Consider the following 11,787-nt stretch of genomic DNA (forward strand, 5'->3'; position numbering starts at 1 on the left):
TAGCAATTTTGTAGAATTCAGTTGAAATCAGTTGATGAACTTCCACTTCTTTTCCCCTCATGATGCAATGGATCATCACTGCTCTTTTAACAGTGACTTCAGAACGGTTGCTAGTGGGCAACAGAGAATGCCCAATGAAGTCCAACCATCCTCTGGCGACTAGTGTGAGATCTTCTCTTTTGAGTTGATTTGGAACACCCTTTGTGTTGGTGGTCCACCTGGCTCCAGGGATACATATATCCTCTAGAATCATATCCAGGCCCTTGTCTGTTCTCATCATTCTCCTGTTGAAGGAGTCTGGATCATCTTTCAGCTGAGGTAGCTTTAAGATCTCTCTGATCTTGTCAGGGTTAGTATGAACAATCTTTCCTCTGACCATGGTTCGATATTCACAGAAAGCAGTTCCAGATAGTTTTTGCTTGTCTGTTAGTCTGTGGATGATATGGAGTCGCCACCTTGTGGTGAATCCCATACCGAACCATGGTGGAGTAAAGCTGTTTGTTGCAGAAGTGGGTGCCCCCATCACTGATTAGTACTCTAAGGACACCAAACCTGCTAAAGATATGTTTATGGAGGAACTTCAGCACTGTTTTAGTATCATTGGTGGGTGTGGCAATGGCCTCAACCCATTTTGATACATAGTCAACTGCCACCAGAATATAAGTGTTTGAGAATGATGGTGGGAAAGGTCCCATGAAGTCAATTCCCCATACGTCAAATAACTCAATCTCCAAGATTCCTTGTTGAGGCATGGCGTAACCATGAGGCAGATTACCAGCTCTTTGTACTAAGTATGATCTGAACTTGTCAATGGCATAAACCACTGCAAGCAATTCTTTTTCTATGGTTGTGTAATTTTTCTGGGCATCATTTAAAACGCGGCTAGCATAATAAATGACATGCAAAATCTTGTCATGCCTCTGTCCCAATACTGCACCAATGGTGTGATCACTGGCATCACACATTAGCTCAAATGGTAATGTCCAATCTGGTGCAGAGATAACTGGTGCTGTGACCAGCTTGGCTTTCAGCATTTCAAACGCCTGCAGACACTCTGTGTCAAACACAAATGGCGTGTCAGCAGCTAGCAGATTGCTCAGAGGTTTTGCGATTTTTGAAAAATCCTTTATAAACCTCCTATAAAATCCTGCATGCCCCAGAAAGCTTCTAATTGCCTTAACATTGGCAGGTGGTGGTAATTTTTCAATTACCTCTATTTTTGCTTGATCCACCTCTATTCCCTTGTTTGAGATTTTATGCCCAAGGACAATCCCTTCAGTCACCATAAAGTGATATTTTTCCCAGTTTAAAACCAGGTTGGTCTCTTGGTATCTTTTTAGAACTAGTTTCAGGTGATCAAGACAGGAGCTGAATGAGTCTCCATACACTGAGAAGTCATCCATGAAGACTTCCAGAAATTTTTCCACCATATCAGAGAAAATAGAGAGCATGCATCTCTGGAAGGTTGCAGGCGCATTACACAGCCCAAATGGCATCCTTCTGTAAGCAAACACTCCAGATGGACATGTGAATGCTGTTTTCTCTTGATCCTGGGGATCTACTGCAATCTGGTTATAGCCTGAGTAGCCATCCAAAAAGCAGTAATAATCATGACCTGCCAGTCTTTCTAGCATCTGGTCTATGAATGGTAAAGGAAAATGATCCTTTCTGGTGGCTGTATTGAGCCTTCTGTAGTCAATACACATGCGCCACCCTGTAACTGTTCTTGTAGGAACCAGTTCATTTTTTTCATTATGGATCACTGTCATGCCTCTCTTTTTTGGGACGACTTGGACAGGACTCACCCAGGGGCTATCAGAGATAGGATAAATAATCCCAGCCTCTAGTAATTTGGTGACCTCTTTCTGCACCACTTCCTTCATGGCTGGATTTAGCCGCCTCTGTGGTTGAACCACTGGTTTAGCATTATCCTCCAATAAGATTTTGTGCATGCATCTGGCTGGGCTTATGCCCTTAAGGTCACCTATGGACCACCCAAGAGCTGTCTTGTGTGTCCTTAGCACTTGAATAAGTGCTTCCTCTTCCTGTGGATTTAAAGCAGAGCTTATGATCACTGGAAAAGTATCACCTTCTCCCAGAAATGCGTATTTCAGAGATGGTGGTAATGGTTTGAGCTCGGGTTTAGGAGGTTTTTCCTCTTCCAGAGGAAATTTTAGAGGCTCTTTCATTTCCTCTGAATCCTCCAAGTCAGGTTGAACATCTTTAAAGATGTCTTCCAACTCTGATTCGAGACTCTCAGCATAAGATCAACATGGCTGAGAGTCTCGAATCGGAGTTGGAAGACATCTTTAAAGATGTTCAGCCTGATTTGGAGGATTCAGAGGACATGAAAGAGCCTCTGAAATTTCTTCTGGAAGAGGAAAAACCTCCTAAACCTGAGCTCAAGCCATTACCACCATCCTTGAAATATGCATTTCTGGGAGAAGGTGACACTTTTCCAGTGATCATAAGCTCTGCTTTAAATTCACAGGAAGAGGAAGCACTTATTCAAGTGCTAAGGACACACAAGACAGCTCTTGGGTGGTCCATAAGTGACCTTAAGGGCATAAGCCTAGCTAGATGCATGCACAAAATCTTATTGGAGGATAATGCTAAACCAGTGGTTCAACCACAGAGGCGGCTGAATCCAGCCATGAAAGAAGTGGTGCAGAAAGAGGTCACCAAATTACTAGAGGCTGGGATTATTTATCCTATTTCTGATAGCCCCTGGGTGAGCCCTGTCCAAGTCGTCCCAAAAAAGGGAGGTATGACAGTGATTCATAATGAAAAAAATGAACTGGTTCCTACAAGAACAGTTACAGGGTGGCGCATGTGTATTGACTACAGAAGGCTCAATACAGCCACCAGGAAGGATCATTTTCCTTTACCATTCATAGACCAGATGCTAGAAAGACTAGCAGGTCATGATTACTACTGCTTTTTGGATGGCTACTCAGGCTATAACCAGATTGCAGTAGATCCCCAGGATCAAGAGAAAACAGCATTCACATGTCCATCTGGAGTGTTTGCTTATAGGAGGATGCCATTTGGGCTGTGTAATGCACCTACAACCTTCCAGAGATGCATGCTCTCTATTTTTTCTGATATGGTGGAAAAATTTCTGGAAGTCTTCATGGATGACTTCTCAGTATATGGAGACTCATTCAGCTCCTGTCTTGATCACCTGAAACTTGTTCTGAAGAGATGCCAAGAGACCAACCTAGTTTTAAACTGGAAAAAATGTCACTTCATGGTGACTGAGGGGATTGTCCTTGGGCATAAAATCTCTAACAAAGGAATAGAGGTGGATCAAGCAAAAATAGAGGTAATTGAAAAATTACCACCACCTGCCAATGTTAAGGCAATCAGAAGCTTTCTGGGGCATGCAGGATTCTATAGAAGGTTTATAAAGGATTTTTCAAAAATCGCAAAACCTCTAAGCAATCTGCTAGCTGCTGACACGCCATTTGTGTTTGACATAGAGTGCCTGCAGGCGTTTAAAATGCTGAAAGCTAAGCTGGTCACAGCACCAGTTATTTCTGCACCAGATTGGACATTACCCTTTGAGCTAATGTGTGATGCCAGTGATCATGCTATTGGTGCAGTAATGGGACAGCGGCATGACAAGCTTCTGCATGTCATTTATTATGCTAGCCGCGTTTTAAATGATGCTCAGAAAAATTACACAACCACAGAAAAAGAATTACTTGCAGTGGTTTACGCCATTGATAAGTTCAGATCATACTTAGTAGGATCAAAAGTGATTGTGTATACTGACCATGCTGCTCTTAAATATCTACTCACAAAGCAAGATTCAAAACCCAGGCTCATCAGATGGGTGTTGCTTCTGCAAGAGTTTGATATAGAAATAAGAGACAGAAAAGGGACAGAGAACCAAGTGGCTGATCATCTGTCCCGGATAGAGCCAGTAGAAGGGACGCCCCTCCCCTCTCTTGAGATCTCTGAGACTTTTCCGGATGAGCATTTATTTGCCATTCAGGAAACACCATGGTTTGCCGATATTGCAAACTATAAAGCTGCAAGGTTCATACCCAAGGAGTACTACAGGATACAAAAGAAGAAATTAATTACTGATGCAAAGTACTACTTGTGGGATGAACCCTATCTCTTTAAGAGATGTGCAGACGGAATAATCCGTAGGTGTGTACCTAGAGAAGAAGCACAGAGAATCCTACGGCATTGCCATGGATCTCAATATGGAGGCCATTTCGGAGGCGAGCGAACAGCCACCAAGGTCCTCCAAAGTGGCTTCTATTGGCCCACACTCTATAAAGATTCCCAAGAGTTTGTACGTAACTGTGACAGTTGCCAAAGAGCTGATAATCTGCCTCATGGTTACGCCATGCCTCAACAAAGAATCTTGGATGTATGGTAAGGCATGTCACCTGCCCGTGAAACTGGAACATAAAGCCTACTGGGCAACCAGATTCCTAAACTTTGATGCCAAATTGGCAGGAGAAAAAAGATTGCTCCAGCTAAATGAGCTAGAGGAATTCAGATTCACTGCTTTCGAAAATGCCAAGCTTTATAAAGAGAAATAAAAAAAGTGGCATGACAGAAAGCTGTCATCTAGAATCTTTGAACCAGGACAGAAAGTTCTACTGTTTAACTCTAGACTCAGGCTATTCCCCGGGAAATTGAAATCCCGGTGGAGGGGACCATACGTGATTACAAGTGTATCACCATATGGTTATGTGGAGCTTCAAGATATTAATCCTGATAAGAAGTTCATTGTCAATGGATAGAGAATCAAGCACTATCTTGAAGGCAACGTTGAGCAAGAGTGCTCAAGGCTGAAGCTAGATTAAAAGCTCAGCAAGGTCCAGCTAAAGACAATAAAGAAGCGCTTGCTGGGAGGCAACCCAGCCATGGGGCATCAAACCTCGAAGCATTTTTCCCTATTTCTATTTTTATTTTTATTTGTTTATATAAAGTTCATTGATCCTAAGGTAAAGAGTCAATTATATAAGTTTACAGGGTTACAGAAGGATTCTGCATACAAAACAGAGAAAAAGAGCTCACTGGCAAGAAAACGCCAGTAAGACTCTGTTTTGGGCGTTCAACGCCCAAAATAAGCATCCACTGGGCGTTGAACGCCAGTAAGGATAGCCATCTGGGCGTTAAACGCCAGATTTACAGCGTCCTGGGCGTTCAGAAAAAACGCCCAGTGACAAAGGAGTTCCTGGCATTCAACGCCAGAATGAGGCAGCAGCTGGGCGTTGAACGCGCAGGACAGGCAGCATTTGGGCGTTGAACGTCCAAAACATGCAGCGTTTGGGCGTTCAAACACCAGGATGGTGGGGAGGAGGTAAATTCATTTTTTCTTCATATTTTTCATTTTAATTTTGATTTTCATGTTTCAATTCATGATTTTTTTACATGAACATGTTAAGAACCCTGATTTCTAAAATTTCCAATTTCCAAAAATCCTACTTTAAAAATATCAAATGTATCTTAATCCATAAGCACCAATCCTCTTTTCAAATTCAATCCAACTCTTTTCAAATCTTTTCTAAAAACAAATCTATCTTTTTCACTCTAAAATCTTTTCAACTAATCAATATCTTTTTCAAATCTCCACATTATCTTTTTCAAAATCTAGATTTATCTTTTTCAAAAATTTTTCATATCTTTTTTTAACTATATCCTCTCTTATTATATCTTCTATCTTATCTTTTCCAAATCAATCTTTTTTATCATATCTTTTCTAAAATTTTCGAACCCACCCCCTTCCCTTTAAATATGGGTTCGGCCTTTCCCCCCTCCATCATCAATTGCACCTAGCTCTCCTTCTATCTCTCTCCTTTCTTTTCTTTTGCTTGAGGACAAGCAAACCTCTAAGTTTGGTGTGTTTATCCGTGATCACTAAAATCATGGCTCCTAAGGGAAAACAACCCACTTCAAGAGGCAAGAAAGAGAGCGCTCCAAAACCACTTTGGAATCAAGGGAAGTTCTTATCTAAAGAACATTCAGACCATTATTACAAAATAATGGGTCTGAGATCAGTGATCCCGGAAGTTAGATTCGATCTGAAAGAAGATGAATATCCCGAGATCCAGGAGCAAATTCGAATCAGGAACTGGGAAGTCATAGCTAATCCTGAAACGAAAGTGGGGAGGAACATGGTCCAGGAGTTCTATGCTAATATGTGGCAAACAGACAAGCAGAAACTATCTGGGACTGCTTTCTATGACTATCGGACCGTGGTCAGAGGAAAGATTGTTCATACCCACCCTGACAGGATCAGGGAGATCTTAAAGCTACCTCAGCTGAAAGATGATCCAGACTCCTTCAACAGGAGAATGATGAGAACAGACAAGGGCCTGGACAAGATTCTAGAGGATATATGTATCCCTGGAGCCAGGTGGACCACCAAATCAACTCAAAAGAGAAGATCTCACACCAGTCGCCAGAGGATGGCTGGACTTCATTGGGCATTCTCTGCTGCCCACTAGCAACCATTCTGAAGTCACTATTAAAAGAGCAGTGATGATCCATTGCATCATGATGGGAAAAGAAGTGGAAGTTCATCAGCTGATCTCAGCTGAACTCTACAAAATTGCTAACAAAAATTCTAAAGAGACCAGGTTGGCTTATCCAAGCGTGATTTCTCTGCTCCGCAAGGACGTTGGAGTAAGGATGGGAATAACTGAGTATATCTCAGTTGAGAAACCAATCACCAAAGCATCAATGGAAAAACAACAAGCACAAGATGATCCCATCAAGAAGAAAACACAGGAATTTCTCCCAGAAATCCCTCAATCTGAATACTGGGAGTATCTTGAGACGTCTGTTACCAAGATACGGGAAGCTATGGAACAAATAATAAAAGAACAAAAGGAACACAGTCAAATTCTTACCTATATGTTTAAAGAACAAGAGGAGCAAGGGCGTGACTTAAGGGAATTGAAGTGCCAGAAGTTATCTCTTGAAGGACCAAGCACCCCACAGATCAGAGGAACATCCACTTCCCAGAACAAAGGTTGTTAAATTCCAATTTTTTCTTTAACTCTGTGATAGTGTCATTATAGAAGTTTACCTTAGGAGTCATATAGTAGTAATTAGTATCTATTTTGATTTTATCTCCAATTAAGTTATAATTTATTTTTCTCATCATCAGCAAACATGAATAAGATAGTAGATCTTTTGAATAAGAGGAAATAAAATTTCGAGTTTTTAATAAGAAAAATTCTAATTAGTTACATGTGGTGGCAATGCTTTCTGTCTTCTGAATGAATGCTTGAACAGTGCATATGTCTTTTGAATTTGTTGTTTAAGACTGTTAAATATGTTGGCTCTTGAAAGAATGATGAACATGAGACATGTTATTGACAATCTAAAAAATTATAAAAATGATTCTTGAAGCAAGAAAAAGCAGCAAAGAACAAAGCTTGAAAAAAAAAAAAAAGAAGCAAGCAGAAAAAGCCAATAACCCTTAAAACCAAAAGGCAAGGGTAATAAAAAGGATCCCAAGGCTTTGAGCATCAGTGGATAGGAGGGCCTAAAGGGAATAAAATCCTGGCCTAAGCGGCTAAACCAAGCTGTCCCTAACCATGTGCTTGTGGCGTGAAGGTGTCAAGTGAAAACTTGAGACTGAGCGGTTAAAGTCAAGGTCCAAAGCATAAAGAAGAGTGTGCTTAAGAACTCTGGACACCTCTAATTGGGAACTTTAGCAAAGCTGAGTCACAATCTAAAAGGTTCACCCAATTATGTGTCTGTGGCATTTATGTATTCAGTGGTAATACTGGAAAACAAAGTTCTTAGGGCCACGGCCAAGACTCATAAAATAGTTGTGTTCAAGAATCATCATACTGAAATAGGAGAATCAATAACACTATCTGAATTCTGAGTTCCTATAGATGCCAATCACTTTGAGCTTCAATGGATAAAGTGAGATGCCAAAACTGTTCGGAAGCAAAAAGCTACTAGTCCCGCTCATCCAATTAGAATCTGAGCTTCACTCAAAAACTCTGAGATATTATTGCTTCTTGACCTATTAGTCTTCTATTTTATTTGTCTAGTTGCTTGAGGACAAGCAACAGTTTAAGTTTGGTGTTGTGATGAGCAGAGATTTTATACGCTTTTTGGTGTTAATTTTATATAGTTTTTAGTATATTCTAGTTAGTTTTTAGTTTATTTTCATTAGTTTTTAGGAAAAATTCATATTTCTGGACTTTACTATGAGTTGTGTGTTTTTCTGTAATTTCAGGTATTTTTCTGGCGAGTAAATTACCAATTCCGTCCTCAAATTATCAAAACGCTGACAAAAATAACCTCCACTTTTGTTAACGACAAAAATACACCTAAAATATTAAAAAATGCTACAAAAATACCCGACTGTAAATAAAAATGAGTAAATTACCAATTCCGTCCTCAAATTATCAAAACGCTGACAAAAATAACCTCCACTTTTGTTAACGACAAAAATACACCTAAAATATTAAAAAATGCTACAAAAATACTCGACTGTAAATAAAAATCTATTCCGTTAATAGAGTTAGCTGAGCTGTCAAACGGATTCTGTTACACCCCTTCCTCTGCTTCTCCTTTATTCTCCCTCACTCCCTCCCTCCCCAAACCTCCCAGAAAGACCTTACACCTCACCCTCTTCACTCTCACTCTAAATCTATGGCTGCTGCCTTCCGATCTTCTCTATCTCACGCTCTCACACCTCACTCCCCGCTTGTTTTTTTCTTCTCCCTTCTTCTCACTTTCATTTCTCCAACACACAAAATAATTGCTCATCAACTCACGCCGTTGTCTCTTTGTCTTCAACGGCAGAACCTCGTTGTTGCCACTGTTGCATACGCGCTGCCCTTCTGTTGTCGTTAGAAGAGGATCTCACAATTCCTTGTCCTCTTCACTCTCTTAGCAGATCTCTCGATCTTTCCTCTCAGATTCTCCATCGCCGTCACTGCTTGCTCGCCGCCCCTCCATTGCTGTCAGAAACCTATCTTGCAGTGCCTTACTCTCCTCTCTCGCAGTAAGCCAACAGTGGATAGTCCCTCTCTCTAGGGCAGTGAGGAGCTCTCTCTTCAGCTTCTCTCTTTGTTATTCTTTCTCTTTAGATTCTATTTTTATTAGATTATTAAAAAAAATATAATGAAAATTGTAGAATTGCTGATTATGGATGATTATTACTAATTATGGCTGATTATTACTGTGGCTGAGATGAAGAGGGTGAGGCGTAAGGTCTATTCTGGGAGGTTTGGAAGAGGGAGGGAGTAACTGAGATATTGCTTATTGTTGTTGTAATTGCTTTAGGGAGTGAGGAGGACGGAAGGAGAGGACAGTATCACCGCAGGTTCCGTTGTTGAGGGGAGAGAGAAGCAGAACAACAAGGAGAGAAAAAGAGAGAGGCGGCGAGAGAGAAGAATCGAAGAAGGAGAAGTGGATAAGCAAAATGACAGAGCAAGACCATTGTCGTACTTGAGGAAGAGAAACCGTGGAAGAAGAGGCGACATCGTATTTCAGGAGAGAAATAATGAGGAAGATGTTGTTGCAGGAGCTTCAGCTAGGAAGATGATGTTGTTGTCGTTGTTGCAATTTCGGAGTGACTGAGATATGTTGTTGTTGTTGTTGTTGCAGCTTGCAGCAGCTTCTGAGAGGTTTGAGGGAGGAAAAGAGTGATAGCAGATGATGTTTATTTTTGTTGTAGTTGCATTGGGGAGGGAGGGAGTGAGGGAGAATGAAGAAAAAGCAGAGGAAGAGGTGTAACGGAATTCATTTGACAGCTCAGCCAATTCTGTTAACAGAATAGATTTTTATTTACTGTCGGGTATTTTTGTAGCGTTTTTCAATATTTTAAGTGTATTTCTGTCGTTAATAAAAGTGGAGGTTATTTTTGTCAGCGTTTTAGGAAATTGAGGGTGGAATTGGTAATTTACTTTTTTCTGGCTGAAATTGAGGGAGCTGAGCAAAAATCTGACTCAGGCTGAAAAAGGACTGCTGATGCTGTTGGATTCTGACCTCCCTGCACTCAAAGTGGATTTTCTGGAGCTACAGAACTCGAAATGGCACGCTTCCAATTGCATTGGAAAGTAGACATCCAGGGCTTTCCAGAAATATATAATAGTCCATACTTTGCTCAAGAATATATGACATAAACTGGCGTTCAACGCCAGTTCTCTGCCCAATTCTGGCGTCCAGCGCCAGAAAAGGATCAAAAGTTGGAGTTCAACGCCAGAAAAGGGTCCAAAACTGGCGTTGAACATCCAAAACAGTCTTATGCACGTGAATTGCTTAAGTCTCAGCCCCATCACACACCAAGTGGGCCCCAGAAGTGGATCTCTGCACCATCCATCATAGTTTACTCATTTTTTGTAAACTGAGGCTACTAGTTTAGTATTTAAACAACTTTTAGAGACTTATTTTGTACCTCATGACATTTCAGATCAAAACTTTGTATTTTTTGACGGCATGAGTCTCTAAACTCCATTGTTGGGGGTGAGGAGCTCTGCTGTGTCTCGAAGAATTAATGCAAGTATTTCTGTTTTCTATTCAACATGCGTGTTCCTATCTAAGATATTCATTCGCACTTCAACCTGAATGTGATAAACGTGACAATCATCATCATTACCTATGAACGTGTGCCTGACAACCACTTCCGTTCTACTTTAGATTGAATGAGTATCTCTTAGATCTCTTAATCAGAATCTTCGTGGTATAAGCTAGATTGATGGCGGCATTCATGAGAGTCCGGAAAGTCTAAACCTTGTCTGTGGTATTCCGAGTAGGACTCTGGGATTGAATGACTGTGACGTGCTTCAAACTCGTGAGTGCTGGGCGTAGTGACAGACGCAAAAGGATAGTAAATCCTATTCCAGTAAGATTGAGAACCTGCAGATGATTAGTCGTGCGGTGACAGCGCACTTGGACCCTTTTCACTAGAAGGATGGATGGTAGCCATTGACAACGGTGATCCACCAACACACAGCTTGCCATAGGAGGACGTGCGTGCGTGAATCAGAAACAGAGGGAAGCAGAATTTCTGAAGATAAAGCATCTCCAAAACTCCAACATATTTTCCATACTGCATAACAAGTAACCTTTAATCCATGCTCTCTTGTTTATTCGCAATTCAACTGATAAATATAGTTGACTTCCTGACTAAGAATTACAAGATAACCATAGATTGCTTCAAACCAACAATCTCCATGGGATTCGACCCTTACTCACGTAAGGTATTACTTGGACGACCCAGTGCACTTGCTGGTTAGTGGTACGCGTTGTGAAAAGTGTGATTCACAATTCGTGCACCAAGTTTTTGACTCGGAATCGTGATTACACTTTAATTATGTAAAATTCATTGCTCTTTCTTTCTCTGGCAATGGCGCCAAAAACATGATGCCAATACCATGGTTCACAACTCTGTGTAACTGACCAGCAAGTGCACTGGGTCGTCCAAGTAATAAACCTTACGTGAGTAAGGGTCGATCCCACGGAGATTGTTGGTATGAAGCAAGCTATGGTCACCTTGTAAATCTCAGTCAGGCGGATATAAGATGGATATGGAGTTTTCGAATATAATTAATAAATAAACAGAAAATAGGGATAGAGACACTTATGTAATTCATTGGTGAGAATTTCAGATAAGCGTATAGAGATGCTTTCGTTCCTCTAAATATCTGCTTTCCTGCTGTCTTCATCCAATCAGTCTTACTCCTTTCTATGGCTGGCTTTATGCAAGGGCATCACCGTTGTCAATGGCTACATCCCCTCCTCTTGTGAAAATGGTCCAAGATGCCCTGTCACGGCACGGCTAAT

The sequence above is a fragment of the Arachis ipaensis genome, chromosome B04, assembly GCF_000816755.2.
Source record: "Arachis ipaensis cultivar K30076 chromosome B04, Araip1.1, whole genome shotgun sequence".
Taxonomy (NCBI): domain Eukaryota; kingdom Viridiplantae; phylum Streptophyta; class Magnoliopsida; order Fabales; family Fabaceae; genus Arachis; species Arachis ipaensis.